Consider the following 15,930-nt stretch of genomic DNA (forward strand, 5'->3'; position numbering starts at 1 on the left):
GGGTGAGGGCAAGGTGGCCTCCTGAGGCCCCACGGCTCACCTCCTGTGACTGCTGGAAGGCTCTGCCACGTCCCACCCTCCTGCACAGTGCTGGAGAGGCCCACAGAGGCACATAGGGGACCCGCCTGGGGGGCACTCGGTACACCCAACGGCCGAGAGGCGGACTGAACACACCCGGACAGGAAGCCCAGCCCACGGAGGACCCTCCCCCAAGCCCCCACCACCTGCTCCTAGGCATGCCAGAAACCCCTGCAGGTGCCATCAGTAGGACAAAGCCACAAGCCCACAGGAAACCAGGCCTCTCTCGCCCTCAGACACAGGCATCTCCTCTGCAGTGACCCTGCCCATTCTGCCAGGTGGAGAGCAAAGGAAAGGAAGTGGCCCGGGGGCGGCCCCAGGTCAGGGGGCCTGGGTCTCTCAGAACATCACTGCTGCCCCCAGCCCCAAGCAGCAACTAAGACAAGATCGGCCCTTTCTAAGAGCCCACTCGCGGCCAGGCAACGTGCTGGGCGTGCCCATCTCAACCCAGCCTCAAAACCTGTGAAACACGTAACAGGGTCATCCCCGTTTGGCAGATGAGGAAACTGAGGCTCAAAGAGGTGAACTCACTTGCCCCGTCTTCGCAGCGTGTGAGTGGCAGAGTCAGGACTCGAACCCACGTCCGTCTGCCTCTGAGGCCCCTTCCCAGCTGCCCAAGGAAGTGTGTCGGTTTGCTTTCTATCCCCAGGAGTTAGTACCGTGCCAGGCACAGTCTCAGAAGGCACCCAAGCACATTTTTAGGGAGGAACAGCCAGGCTCACTGTGCCATCACCCTCCCAGAGCAAAGCATATTGACAGCAAAGTAAATACCGCTGAATTAGCCTCAACGCTTCCATAAAGCTACAGTTTCAAAATATTCCAGTCCATGAAAAGCTTCCAGTAGCAACAGAAAGCCACCGACTTCACTTTCCCACCAGACACACCCACAAACACAAACATATGCCCGATAAAATTGCTACTCCCATTGAAAACCCACGTCGCAAAACTCCCGTCAAAGAGCGGGTTTGAGAGTTTTTATCAGCATTTACAAGAACATGAGGAAACTTCCTGTAGAACATTCTGCGCGTGTGGACCTTTCTGTTTTCTTTAACTTTTCGCTGTAGAACCTTACAAATGCTGAACGGGAGAGAAAAATCTGAGGTGGGGACAAGCAATGGGAACTGATACCCGGGCTTTAAGAAAAGTAAAGCATCATGGCAATACCCACATCCTCTCCCGGCAGACAGAACTCAACACAATTCAACAAACATGCACCAAGTGATAATAACTACAGTCCCCGCTCACGCGGCCGTCACGGCGTGCCAGAAACTTTCCCAGACTTTCCAAATTATCTACTACTCTGCAGCCCTAAGACATGGTGCTCTCAGTGTCCCCATTTTAGCATTCCAGCGGGAAGGGGTGAGGTTACTCAGCCAAGGTGAGCCAGCCAACAAATAGGGGTGGGAAGATGAGCAGGTGGTCTGGCTCCAGTGTCTATGCTCTTACCCGCTCTGCTACGTGGGTCCCAGCCTGAGGCTAGAGCCACGAGGGTGACCCAGACATCACCTCGTCCAAAGGAAGGCCAGAGGAACCACACTGATGGAGCAGAGGGCTAAGCCTGGCTGTTCTGCACACCTGGGGGGAGAAGGCTGCGGCCCCCTGGCATCAGGTGCTTTATACACATACTCCCAGCACTCACAAGGTCCCGGAGAGACACATGTCATCCTCCTCATTTCGTGGAGACAGAAGTTCAACCTCAAGCGAGTAACGGATTTGCCCAAGTCCCTACCTTTGCTCTTTCAACTGCCGCTTGCTGGCCTTTGGCAAACCCCCTGCTCCATTTCGGAATCACCTCTTTACTGGGGTGCAAAGTGCCCTCAAGAAGTCCCAGAAAAGGCTGTCAGGTCGTCTCTGTCCCACCTCTGCTGAAATGAGTCACAGGGCTGACAGGCAATCACACTGCCAGAAACAAGCAGAGGCGACCAGTGACTTTCAAGCCGATTTCGTTTGTGGTTTCCACATCCTTTCTACAGCAGCCACCCAACGTGGCGTGCTGTGCCTGGGGCCTCTTCGACAGACACTTACCAAGTGCCTGCTGTGTGCCCAAAGCTGCAGGGAGGGGACGCAGAGCCTGTGTCCTGGCTTCTCTCAAGAAGGTAACTCTAGAAATGAAGGGGACGGTGGGGTGTGCGTGGGAGGGGGGATGAGGTAGAGAGAGACCAGGGACACTAATTACAAAGAGGGACACTAATTACGGGGGGGGGGGGGCTTGGATTAAGGTGTACTTACTGTCGGGCTACTCCCTGCCAGGTGACTGCCGGCCGAGTCGGGGAGGAAGGTGGTCAAGGATGACTTCATCAGGTGTCACATTTGCTGGCCCCGGGCCGGGCACCGAAGCCTCAAACACAGACCTGACCTGGGTCCTGAGCTGCAGCCAGTGAGCAAGGAAGACTATGAAAGATGACAGCCCCACAGTGTGCTCCGGGCTGTCACAGAAAGACGTGCAGGGGCCCGGGGGTCAGGAAGGCGCCCAAGGACGTGAGACTGAGGCCACCTCCAGAGGCAGCAGAAGGGCAGTGCTAGGAAGAAGGCACAGATGTAGAGAGTCAGGAGGAAGGAAGGGGGCCTGGTAAGCTCAGGGAAGGCACAGCGTCCCTAAGGCAGGGGTCAGTGTTACAGACTGCTTGTGTCCCACCAAATTCATATGTTGGAGCCCTAATCCCCAGTGTGTTGGCATTTGGAGATGAGGCCTTTGGGGACCTTAAGGGATGGGGACCTCAAGATGGGATGAGTGCCCTTATAAGAAGAGACACAAGCGAGCTTGCTTTGTCCCTCTCCTGCCCCCTCACGAGCACACAGTAAGAAGGCAGGAAGAGAGCTCACATCAAAACTGACTGGCAGCCTGGGGCACCTGGGGGGCTCAGTCGGTTGAGCGTCCGACTTCGGCTCGGGTCATGGTCTCACAGTTTGTGGGTTTGAGCCCCGCGTTGGGCTCTGTGCTGACAGCTTGGAGCCTGGAGCCTGCTTCGCATCCTGTGTCTCCCTCTCCCTCTGCCTCTCCCCTGCTCATATTCTCTCTCTCTCTCTCTCTCTCTCTCTCTCTCTCAAAAATAAATAAACATTAAAAAAAAAAAAAACTGACTCGCAGCCTGACCTTGGGCTTCCCAGCTTCCAGAACGAGGAGTACTTCCATTTCCATCGTTTTGGACCCCCCATTCTATAGTATTTTTGTTATGACAGCCTGAGCTAAGACAGCTGGTAAAAGCAGGAGCATCAGGAGAGGTCACGGATGTGATGACAAGAAGCATCATCCTGGGCCCACTTCATCCTGGGCCACGGGGAGCCCGCTAAGTAGAGGAGTGACACAGCCAGGTGTCACTTCAGGGAGGTATCATCCTCCTTGGCGTGGTTGTTGTTCTTCCCAAACACCCGATAACTCGAGGCCTTTATGCAGAAGCAGTGGGCCGGCAGGACCTACAGCCTCCCAGGAGGGCACTGGACCCCCCGGGTCTGCTCCCAGGGACGAGGTGAAGCGAGGGCTGGCCCTAATGCACTCTTCTTCCTGCTCAGCTGGGCTCCGCCTTCCCAGGTCCCAGCCTGGGCCACGTGGGACACTCGGAGCCTAAGACCCAACAAAGAACCAAACATGAGTCGCACGGCCAGATGACAACACACAGGCACAGGCACCTGTGAAGCGACGGTGGCCAGTGTCTAAAACGGAGCAGGACCATCAGCACGTCGGGGGGTTGGGAGGTGACGACGGGGGCCTGGATTGCACGCCCCGTGCCACGGAGCCCTGGTGCCCCGCGAAGACGCTCGGGGGTCAGGGATCAGGGGTCTGGAGCCACGCGTGTTTGATTCTGTCTTTTCAGGTGTGATCATTTTCAGCCACACAGACAGCACACAAACTCAAATAACTTGCACACCAGATGTTAACCCGCTGCCTGGACCCGAGCTGCCAGGAGAACACTCGGCTCTGTGCAGGCCTTCGTACGGCCTCTCCTATCACCCCCGGTCAAACGCAAGGCAACTTCCTGACAAAACCCTAACCCATGGCCAACGTGGCATATGAGGCTTCTCGAAACGCAGAATGTTTTCCCAACCACAACAAAAGCCTGGCAACGCCAAGGATGCCACAGCTGTTAAGGCCACAACTGTCACCCCAAGTTTTTCATTCTGAAAGCTATCTTCACCAGATCAACCTCCCTGTTCTCACGGACTGACCTTAGAACCAGTAAGAGTTGTTAAGTTCAAGGTCATAAAATGCATGCGGTAATAAGCCGTCATGTCCCTGCTTTGTATATTTGACCACATTGCAGTGTAGCTGTTTGTAAAAATGTAAGTGTTTTTATGCATTTTGAGAGAGAGTGCGCACATGTGTGCGAACGTGGAGGAGGGCCAGGGGGAGGGGGAGTTAGAGAGAGAGAATCCCACGCAGGCTCCGTGCTGTCAGCACACGGCCCAACACGGGGCTCAATCTCACTACCCTGAGATCACGATCTGAGCCGAAATCAAGAGTCCGATGCTCAACCCACTGAGCCACCCAGGTGCCCCTACAACTTTTTTTTTCTTTGAAAACATTTCATTTTACAAATGGGAAAACAGATCTAGAGGGAGGTAAGGCTGCTGTATCGTTCTGTGATTAACTATGATTATCGTGCTTGCTCAGTGTGCTTTGAGACAGCAGGACCCAAGTGCCCAGCACGCGGCTGACGCTCCACACGTACCCTCGGGAAAGGACCACCGCAAGATGTTACAGGCAGTAGGTGGGCAGAATGCAAGCCCGGGCCCTGTGACTCCCGGCTCAGGGCTGGTTTTCACACTCTGCCTTTTCCCTCTTTCCTGGAAATCACACATCATCCATCACAAAGAGGGACAAGGTACAGTAGAGCAAGGTCAGGACATCCACCTTCTCCCACCAGAAACCCCTGGAAACCAAGCACCCTTCGCTCTGAGCGCCAGTTGGAGCATGTGCTTACTGGGCAGAGAAGAACCGCCCTTAAGGAACTGCCCTTGGGAAACAAGGGTCCCTGTGCTCAGCTGTAGATTCAGCAGGACAGGAGGACTGACCCCCTCCCCCTTAGTGACGACCCAAGAGACAGACTGTGTAACTACAGGATAAGTGGGGACAAGCCCTTCCTGCCCTGGTTCTCAGGCTGGAGGGAGTGTCAGAATTTCCCAGTGTTTGTTAAAAGCCAGGCTGCCAGACCCCAACCCAGTGTTTCTGACCCGGTAGCTCAGGGTGGGGCCTGTGAATGTGCATTTTTTAATGATTATTTATTTTGGAGAGAGAGAGACAGGGCATGAGCAGGGGGAGGGGCAGAGAGAGAGGGACACACAGAATCCAAAGCAGGCTCCAGGCTCTGAGCTGTCAGCACAGAGCCCGACGCGAGGCTCGACCTCACAAACCGCGATATCATGACCTGAGCTGAAGTCGGATGCTTAACCGACTGAGGCGCCCAGGTGCCCCAAGGATGTGCATTTCTAAAATGCCCCCAGATAATGCTGATGCTGCTGGTCCAGGACCCCACTTAGAGAACCACCGCTCTTGTCAGTTCCTTATGTACCCTCCTCACTGTGGCTCGCTAAGGCAGATGTTCATGGAAGGCAGGAAGAGCAGGATGCAAACTTGGGAGATGGGTTGGGGGTGAGGAAGGCAGTGGAATGGGGTTTCCAGAAAGCGGGGCAGCATGAGCAAACACAGGGAAGCTGGACACAGTGGTTGGAGAAGTCAGTGGCTTGGTCTGGCCAGGAAGTAAAGGTGTTGAGAGGGATGACGGATGAGATGGGAAGGACAAGTGGAGGTCTGGGATGTCGGGTTGACAAGAGGGGAGCAGAGCATCAGCTAGAGGCCAGGCACTGTTTGCTGGTATTGCCTCCTAACGTCATTGCTTTGTGGTCAGAAAGCATAGGTTGCATTATTTTTTCTATACTTTTAAATGCACTGAGGCTGTTTTATGGCTGAGCCTACGGTCTGTCGTAGAGAAGGATCCATGTACACTTGCGAATACACATTCTGATGGTGCTGGTAGGCCTAGTCAGTTTGCGGGGTTGCTCAAGTTTTCGATTTCCTTGATCTCCTATCCAGTTGTTCTATCCATTATTGAAAGTGGAGTATTTAAGTATCCAACTATGTCTTGTGGGATTATCTATTTCTCCTTTCATTTCGGTCAGGTTTTGCTTCATGGATTTTGACGCTCTGTTAGGTGCATATATGTTTGTGATTGTTTATATCTTCTTGATGGATTGACCCATTTACCATTACAAAATGTCCCTCTGTATCTCTATTTTTAAGTCTATCTTATATAATATCAGTACAGCCACTCCAGCTGTCTTATGGTTTTGCTCTTCACGTGACAGATCTTTCTTCATCCTTGTATTTTCAATCTATTTCATCTTTGAATCCAAAGATGTGTGTCTCCTGTAGACAGTGTATCGTTAGATCATTTTTTATATGTTCTGACAGTCTTTGCCTTTTGATTGGATTGTTTAACCCATTCACGTTTAATATTACTATTTGTATAGTTGAGTTCATGTCTGCCATTTTACTTATTGTTTCCTGTAGATCTCATGTCTTTTTGGTTCCTCTGCTCCTCCTTTACTGCATTCTCTTGTATTAAGTGAATCAGACACTGGGTTTGGCATAAAAGGTAGAGCAAGAACTTCAAAGGGCTAATTATTTTTAATTCAGATAACAAAATGACCTCTCTGACAATTTTCAGTTTCTTAAATGGCTCATTTTCAAAAAAATCATGATTTCTTCTCTCTGGTTCCAGCAGACAGGAGCACATCGATTATTTGTCCAATAGTCACGGGACGCCATCTAAAGAAATGTCTACTATCAACTTCCTGAATCAGAGGAGTTGAAGCTACAAATTGACCTGCCCACAAGGAGAAGGGATGGGGCCATTTGCAATATTTTGGGAGTCATCTTCCTGACACATAGCAACTACAAGTGTGGTAATGGCTCAGTGCTTCAAACCAAAGTGGGAAGGGATGGTTGAATTCAAAGTCCACAACATGGGTATTTTCAAATGCTGTGGCATTGCTCTTGCAGATGCTAACGAGGGTCTAGCGAGCAGAAGTCCCTCTGTACCTGCCACAGTGAACACCCCATCTGAAGTGACCAGCCCACATCCTGCCCTAAGTAACTTACACCCCAACCTCCTGGTCATTTGACCTCTTAGTTTACCTACTAAGCTCTCTGTTCACCAACAAACATGAAGGGAGGCTGCAACCCAGGAGCTTGTGAACTGTGAGATCCCAAATCCCCAATCTATGTTGTCAACACCTGAGGTTTGGGGCACCTGGCACCCCTCCTCCCATCTTCTTGCTGGAGCACCCCCCAGTTCCAATATCCTACCCAGCCATAAAACTTGTTTGTGTCTTTGGTCTGAAGTGTCTTGCATTTGTTTTCAGTTACCCTTGTAGAAGACTCAGATCTAAAATGCCCAGGCTGTCATAAATGGGGCTCATCCTGGGTGATTGTCACATTCCAGGGAGAGACAAATGTCACTAAAGAGCCCATTTGCCAGAAGGCTTAAACAGATTTGGCACAATTTGTAGGCATCCAGGTCCTGGTTCAAAATCAAGTATCTGGTTGACAAAAAGAACACCTAGCCCCAAGCCATGAAGCACCCCGGACTTGCTGCAGAAACCCAATTACTGCCCGACTTAATGAGCTCCCTCACCCAGCCCCCCTGACCCAGGAAGCAGTTCTGCCAACTTCCTAAAAGAAGCCACGCCTTCCAAAGTGCATCCTGAGGTGCGGCTTTGGGATAAAGGGTGAGACCAGGACAACTTAACAAGAAATACAGCTTTCAGTAAACATGAAAGGATGCTTTGGACTCTGGAGAACAGCTTTCTAACATATTTGTTATCCTAAACCAAAAGCAGGCTGCACTGTAAGACAGCGAAATCCCTGTGTGCAAGGGAAGGAGACTTTCCGGAGGAGCGAGAGAGGCTCCCCAGTGTCATCTCTGGGCTAACAGAACCACTGGGGTATCTCATCTCCGAGTTCTTCAGGATCTAAGGTTCGCAGGGTAGTCACTAGAGGTGACTGCTGCAGAGAGTGGAGTGAGGCTAGTTAAGGGCCAAGTGGACCCAACACAAGCAAGAGAGAGGAGAGCCTATCACCTCCCTGCTGAGGCCCCTCCCAACACTGACATTACTGGGATCTGTGAGACTAAGGGCCAAAACCCTATTGACTGCCTACTGTGTGCCCCACCCAGGTTCTGGGAATCCCACTGTGAATCAGATGGCATGTCAAGCCTCTCAGAACTTTCTGGAGACTTCTGTCTAATGGAAGAGTCAGATAAGTCACTGACAGCTGCAATACTACGTCCAGGGCAGTAACAGAAGGATGCTTAGGGCAGCAGGAGCCCTAGGGACACGACTGACCTGGCCTGGGGAAGGGGAAAGGGTACGTACATCAGGGAAGGTTTTCTGGAGGAAATAAGGTTGATGATGGATCCCAAGCACAAGTGGAAGATGTTCCCCGGGTGGATGAGGGCAGGAAAAGCTAATGGGCAAATCGATCAGAGGGAACAGCCTGTGCAAAAGCCTGGTTCAGTCAGGAACCATGGGCAGATGGTGTAGCTGGCCACATGCCCTACTGAAAGCGTGGGAGGAGAGGGAGGCAGGAGCGGGCCACTCCATGCTGGCAAAATTGGGATGCGCAGAAGCCCCTTTGGTGCATTCTTTCTGCTTCCAGGCCGTTCCTGTCTTAATCCAGCCCCAGTGACTTCATTCACTCAATATGAACTTGGAGAGTAAGCAAACAGGTCTCTCCTGGGGGCCCAGGAAGAATGGAGGAAGAAACATCCAGGCAGGCCCACCAGGCCATGAAGCAAGCGGAGGTCACAGGTGGGCCATGGGGAGCCATTCCAGGCAGAGGGAGCTGGCAAACAAGGATCTGGAAGAGAGAGCAGTGCTTAGGGGGTAGGTGCAGTCCGCTGGGGTAAATACCGGCAGTTGAGTTGGGGGCAGTCCACGCGAGCTTTGAACGCCTAGATAAGGCCTCTGCACACTTTTCATATATAATCAGCAACTGTAGGAGTAGCCAGAGCAGGCCCACCACTCCCATTTCTACCTGTGCAACCTCAGGTAATTCACTCATTCCGCAGCACTGAGGTGGTGCCGGCCCAGTGGGGGCTGGAAAGGAAGACTCTGGCGCCTTCCATCACCTACCCTGGGTCTCCACTCTCAACCCCCCAGCCCAGAAGGCAGTACAATGCCAGGCACCTGCAGGCCGGCGGTGCCTGTGGACAACTAGGAGGACAACGTTAGGAGACCTCTGCAGAACTGAAACAAAGCTCTTCTGGGCATCTGTCCATGTGGGGCACACACACCTCGTGACGGGTACGGGGAGGGGGGTGACCCACCCGTAGGACACCAGAGCTTCCAGGGGTGATGTGACTCGTCTCCCTAGTAGTTCCTGGCTGGACTGGGGACAAAATCCATTCTCCCTCCCAGGTCTGGCAGAAAATCCATGGAGATAGGGTATGGAGCAGAAGCAATATATACAGCAGGAGGGCGGCTGTGCCACACCCCGAGAAGTAGCTGCCCTCAACCAATCACAACTGGCTGATCAGCTTCTCTCATCCAATCAGAGCTGGCCGATCAGCTGCCCTTGCCCAATCCGAGCTGGCCGATCAGCTGCTCTCGTCCAATCACAACTGGCTGATCGGCTTCTCTCATCCAATCAGAACTGGCCGATCAGCTGCCCTTGCCCAATCCGAGCTGGCCGATCAGCTGCTCTCGTCCAATCAGAGCTGGCAGATCAGGTGCTTGTCCAATCAGAGCTGGCCGTGAGTAAGCTGCTGGGATGCGAGTCTTGCATTCAGGAGCCATGGAAAATAAAGGTGAGGTTGCAAAATCTTCAGAGAACAGCAGCAAAATGCCGATGTGGTGATTACATGCATTGGGATTAAAAAGGCCAGAGCCATCAAGTGGAGGTTCATCTTAGCAGAGTGGCCCAATGCTCTTGAGCCGTCCCAGAGTAGTCACCTCGGCTGCCAGTTAGGAAGAACCTGCTATGGACCAGGCTGGGCGGAGATCCATCCCTGGATGGAGATCCTCCCAACCAGAGACCCGGCTCTCCTGGCAGTATGAAGTCCACGGCGCCTTCTTCCTTGGATTCTTCGGGGAACAATCGGTCTCAGGGACTGGGTCTGTGTTCTATTTCGATTGCATGGGTCTCTGCTTCCCCAGAGTGAAGGCTGGTGTGGGCAGGGCCCTTGCCACACCTCCTCTTACTGGGGCTCTCGCTCCTTCCCAGGAGACACAGGAAGCCCTCAAATGTGCGCCATCACTGCTTGTCATCATCAGACCCGACTGCTTGTTTACGAGGAGGAAACTGAAGCACAACAAAATTTAATTAACTTGCCTAGGGAGGGACATGTACTTCGGAGAAGGCAGAGGCAGGGTACCCTGAGCCTGGCCCCTGCCCTCAAGGAGATTAGGGTCTACAGCAGCATTGCCCCCAAAGAAATACCATGCGAGCCCCACCTGCAGTTTTTAATTTTCTAGTTGCCACTTAAAAAAAAAAAAAACAAACAAGCAAACAAATGGGACTAATTTTGATAATACATTTCATTGGGCCCAACAGATCCAGAATAGTATCATTTCAATGCATGATGGCTGTTAAAGTTTTTTACTGAGATCATTTACACCCTCCGCCGATACAACGTCTTAGAAACCTGTTTTCACTCGCCAGCAGGTCGGTCCAGAGGAGCCACGCTTCAGGGCTCAACAGCTCCGAGTGGTGAGTGGCGGGGAGCCTGGATCCAGGAGTCCCCTGCCCACCTCTGGGCAAGCACGCGTACAGGTCACCCAGCATAGGGAGACTCCTGCGCAATCACTGTGACCACGTCTCCAACTTCCACCAACAGCAGCACGGGTTGCCAAGTGCCTACTACACCCCAGCACAGCTCTGGGAAGGCTGCACAGGTTATTTCTGACCTTCACACCAACCCCAAGAGGTAGGGACACCGGATGGTCTCCGTGTTGACTAAGAAAGGAAGTGATGCTCAGAAGAAACGTGTTCTAGGACACAGAGCCTGACGCCTGGAATCAGGAAGTTAAGTTACGTCGGACTCTAAGCAACAGGCAATTATTCACTGAGCACCTACTGTGCGCCAATACCCTGTGTTGAAAGATGAGCATAAACATGTCAGGCAAGGTTCTTGTCCTGTGGTGCTTCCCCACCCCCCCAGCTCATTGGGGGCAGGGGGAATGATCATAAATGAGGGGATGATCATAAATGAGGAAAAAAACACTTCAGATGGTGATGACTTCAGAAGAAAACAGAGTGCAGGGAGGGGAAATAGCAGAGGGGAGGCGGGCATCTACCCGGGATGGACAGGGAAGACGTCTCCGAGGAGGGGAAAATTTAACCCAAGATGTGGAGGCTCAGAAAACCGATCTGGCGAGGGCAGGGAAGAGCATGCCAGACGGCAAGCAGCACACAAAAACCTCTGGGCAGGAAGAGGCCAGCATGTTCCAGGAACCAACAGAAAGGTGCCCGGGCTCCCAGCGCTGCGTCAGCGGCCTCTCTGGGGCGACTCGGGCGGCTCCCATGCCACCCCTCCCGCCGCAGGGCACTCCCACACCCCGGCTTGGAAAATGGGAAGCCAGCAAGCCATTCTCGGGTCAAGAACAAGTCCAGGCCGGCCGCTCCCAGCACACACTAGCGTGGAGTGTCTGTCCAGGAGCATCCGCCGAGTGGGTTGGTGACGACGCTGGCAGTAAGAGGCGACAACATGACCTGGGCAGCAAAGGCCCCTGGAAGAGCATCTTAACACTCGAAGCCTTGCTTCAAACGCTGGGCACACCAGGCACCAAGTGGAAACCACCCACACATCCATCCACAGACGAATGGAGAATAAGATGTGGTCTGTCCGCACGATGAAATACTACTCGCCCATAAAAAGTGCTGAACCACAGACAACCCCCATTACGACCTGCATGAACCTTGAGGACATTCACATAGGATCCCATTCACTCGAAATGTCCAGGATGGGCAAATCCCTAGAGACGCAAGGCAGACCGGTGGTTGCCAGGGGCTGAGGGAGGGGGCAGCGGGGAGGAACCGCTTAGCGCGCACAAGGCTTTCACCGCAGGCCATGAAAATGTCTTGGAACCAGATACAGGTGGTGGGTATACAACTTCATGAACGCATCACATGCCACTGGATGGGACACTTTAAAATGGCTAATCCTATGCTGTGTGAAGGCCGCCCCACTTTTTCAAAAGGGGGAGACCTGACAAAGGAAAGCCAGGTTGCGTCCCCGCGTCTCAGCGAGCTAATATGCCAGACCCCTCCTAGCCCCCACTACCTTGTGATCCTCACAGGCTGCCTGTCCTTCAAAGGAAGCAGGAAACCCCCTCGGTGATATGTCCCACTCCACACCCCCTCCCCAGCTCTGACGAAGGGACCAGGGGCCAGTCCAGGACTCCCAAATCAAAATGCAGCCGAGGCAGAGCCACTGGGGCCCCTGACCTGGCACACACAAGGGCATTACTGCCACATGGGCAGTCAGGACGGTCGCACACAGAACCCTCTTTCATTCTCCAAGGTGGCCCTCCAGCCAAGTCTGGGCCACGGGGTAGAAGGGACAGCGGGAGGCCTCATCCACACGGCATCTGGGTCCTCTGAGGTCCAGGAGGAGGGGCTTCAAGGCATGTGATGGGACCCGAGGATGCTTCCAGGACCTGGAAAGGATAAAGGGGGCACCACGGGCCACAGAGAGGACAGACCTAGCGCCCCATCATTGCCACTGTCCACCCCACGAGGCTGGGCCTTCACCTCGACTCTTTATTTCCTCACGCCATCTCCAGGGACAGGGACTGGGGCGTCCCCGCCTTACAAATGAGGACACCGAGTTGTAGGGGGTACAGAGGAGTTCGCGTGCCTCATCCCCCATCAGCTGGTAAATGGCAGATCCAGCGCTCAAACGCAAACCCGCCGTCCAAAGCCTCCTGTGCGAAGTCAGGACGCCGCTGACGTTTGCCTTTTTTCCTCCAAAACTCCCACAAGGCAGCATGGAGTCATGGTTAAGAACGTGGACCGCCACTCTGGGAGGACGGGAAAGTTCTGGACTTGGGCGGTGATGGGGGCACAACGGTGTGAACATACTCCACGCCACTGACCGGTTATGAAATACGTTAACCGTTACTAAAAATATTACGTATATATTTAACACAAAGATCCTTTAAAAATGATCAGGTCCCAGGTTGCTCCCGAAACCAATACTACACTGCAGGTTAACTAACTTGAATTTAAATTAATTAATTAAAAAAAAAAAAAAAGGAGGGGCACCTGGGTGACTCAGTTGCTTAACCATCTGACTTCCGCTCAGGTCATGATCTCACGGGTCGTGGGTTCGAGCCCTGTGTCGAGGTCTGTGCTGACAGCTCAGAGCCTGGAGCCTGCTTCAGATTCTGTGTCTCCCTCTCTCGCTGCCCCTCCCCCACTGCACTCTGTGTGTGTGCCTAAGATAAATAAGCATTAAAAATTAAAAAAAAAAAAAAAGAGGGGTGCCTAGGTGGCTCAGTTGGTTAACCGTCCAACTCTTGATTTTGGCTGAGGTCATGATCTCACAGTTCTGTGAGTTCGAGCCCCACATCGGGCTCTGCGACGACAGCCTGAAGCCAACTTGGAATTCTCTCTCTTTGCCTCTCTCTCTGCCCCTCCTCTGCTGACGTGCTGTCTCTGTCTCTCTCAAAAGAAAGAAACTTTAAAAAAAATTTTTAATTGTCAATAAATATTTAAAAATCGATAGTATACAGACCATATTCTCTAAACGTGGTAAAATTCAAATTAGAAGCTGATAAAAAATACAAATTCCCTCCCCCCAAAAAAAGTAATAATGTGGGCTGCTCGGGAGCAGATCCCTGCTCCCCCACGTACCAGCTCTGTGACCCTGGGCAGGCTACAGGCTGTACCCATCCGTAAAATGAGAGGCGCAAGGTACCTCCCTCTGGGCTTGTGTCCAGAACCGAATGAACTCAAATCAGGGACAGCACAGACTAGGGGGGTGGCTCACTCCAGCCGCAAAGGGCCAGGCAGTAACCGTCTCTGGCTTTACGGGTAACTGCCCCAGCTAGGTAACCCTGTCAGCACAGCAGGAAAGCAGCCACAGACAGCAGGTGCACAAGTGGGCGTGGCTGGGTACCAATAAAGCTTTATTGACAGAAGCAGGCGGCGGCGGGCTGATGGGCCACAGCTTGCCGCCCACTACCCCCAGCGTTTACCCTGGCACTTGGTAGGTGCTTAACAAATGTTAACTGTTACAATGAAGAAAAATGGCATTTATTTCATTTCTACAGATGAATGAGAAGTAAAATATTTCCTGTGGCAGTTCCAAAAATAAATACTAATACCAAAGGCAAGAGAAGAGCCTTGGTCCCCTCCCCCCTCAGTGGAGGCGGGGGGGGGGGGGGGGGGGGGCGGGGAGCTCCCTCACTCTGAGCCCCAGGCCCTGCCCCCACTCCGCTGCTTTCAAGTCTTTCTGAACCAGCCCTGGCCACTCTCCGCAAGCTCTTCCCCCTCCCCCCTCCTACAGGAAGGGCTCCTCACCCCTGCCCCAGAGCCCGAGGCCCTCAGGCCCCCCTCTTTGTTCCTGCCCCTCCCCGCTGGCCCATGATCCCTGGGCTGTCCACCCGGCCTTAGAAAGGCAAGAGCAAAGGAAACATTGTCTGACCGTGTTCAGGGCTAGAATGACAATGACCAGCAAGGTCCCACTGCTGGCCCGCCCTGGGGTCCCTTCCTGAGCCTCAGATCCCAGCAACCCTAATGGCTGCTACGGGCTTCAAGATAACCTGTTTCGACTAAAGGCACTGAGAAGCCTCCTCTCACTGATTCCTCACACGGGCCTTCTGGGAAGGTCGACTTTCCATTACAGGGATCAGCGTGTTCCACGAAGCGACACCGGAGTTCTGGAGCACGGGACCCCTCCCCTCCGCCCCGTGAGTTCCGCCTCCGCCCCCACCTCCAGACGCAGCCCCTGCCTGTCAGGTGCTCACATAATCCTTACCCTAGGGAGGTTCTGTGCAGCTTCGGGGAGAGAACTCACAGCAGGAGTGGGAGCTTAAGCAACCATAGCTACATTCCTCACGTGAGCATCGCAGAGAAAGGAGCTGGGCAGAGAGCGGTTAAGTGACTTGCCCAAGGTGGCACAGCCAGTAGGGTCTGAGCGGGTCCTCAGTGCAGCCCCCATGACCCCGCCCTGTGCCTTCACGGCTTAACCACTGAGCAGGAAAGAAGCTCGGATGACGGAGGGTGGCCAGGGGGGTGGCCTTCTCTACACTCGCGGTGAGCTCAGGACTCCTGCCCGCAGCCCTCAGCACCTTCTCGCACAGGTGTGCACAACTCCCAGCAGCCAACACGCACGCACCCCCCTCCGCCTGTCTTTCCCACGCATTGACTATTTAGGTAGCTCGTTGGCCTGGTGTTGTTAGCTAGAAGGACACGGAGGGCCTCTAACTGGGGTGGCCGCTTTGGGACAAAACCAAAAGATTCATTTTTTAAACCATACACTCCCTCATCATCACGGCCGCTTCAGTGGTTCCCGTGCCCGGAGACCGCACTCTGATCCCCACGTCAACCCAGCCAGACAGACCGTCGCCCCCATTTGGACAGGAAATGGGAGACCCAGAAAGGTTAATCCTGTTGCCCGGGATCACACGACCATAAGGAACAGGACAAAGGTGAACCCCACTTCAGAAGCCCTGTGGGGGCTCAGACACCGTCAGGAGACCAAACGAGGAGAACTGGAACACAGTGCAGTCATCCCCAATCTTTCTGAGGGAGGCACCCCGTTTTAGCTTCAAACCCCGGGGGCGGGGGGGAGGCACCTGCTGGTCTGCAGCTGAGTGAGGGGCGGGGCCGCCGTGGCACCCGGGCAGTCT

General features: G+C 53.5%; 1 protein-coding gene across 8 annotated transcripts in view; it reads right to left on the reverse strand.

The window, feature by feature from the left end:
* The window catches only part of JAKMIP1 (janus kinase and microtubule interacting protein 1), a 137,043-nt gene that overhangs the window by 118,338 nt on the left and 2,775 nt on the right, over positions 1–15,930 (reverse strand). Inside the window, exon 1 of one of the 8 annotated variants that reach the window (XM_045474608.1) lies at positions 1,808–1,915. The exons of the other annotated variants lie outside the window; for them this stretch is intronic. The gene's annotated coding sequence lies outside the window, so the exon portion shown is untranslated. Of the gene's footprint in view, positions 1–1,807; positions 1,916–15,930 lie in introns of those variants that run through there. 8 annotated transcript variants of the gene reach the window in all.

The sequence above is a fragment of the Leopardus geoffroyi genome, chromosome B1 (assembly GCF_018350155.1).
Source record: "Leopardus geoffroyi isolate Oge1 chromosome B1, O.geoffroyi_Oge1_pat1.0, whole genome shotgun sequence".
Classification (NCBI taxonomy): domain Eukaryota; kingdom Metazoa; phylum Chordata; class Mammalia; order Carnivora; family Felidae; genus Leopardus; species Leopardus geoffroyi.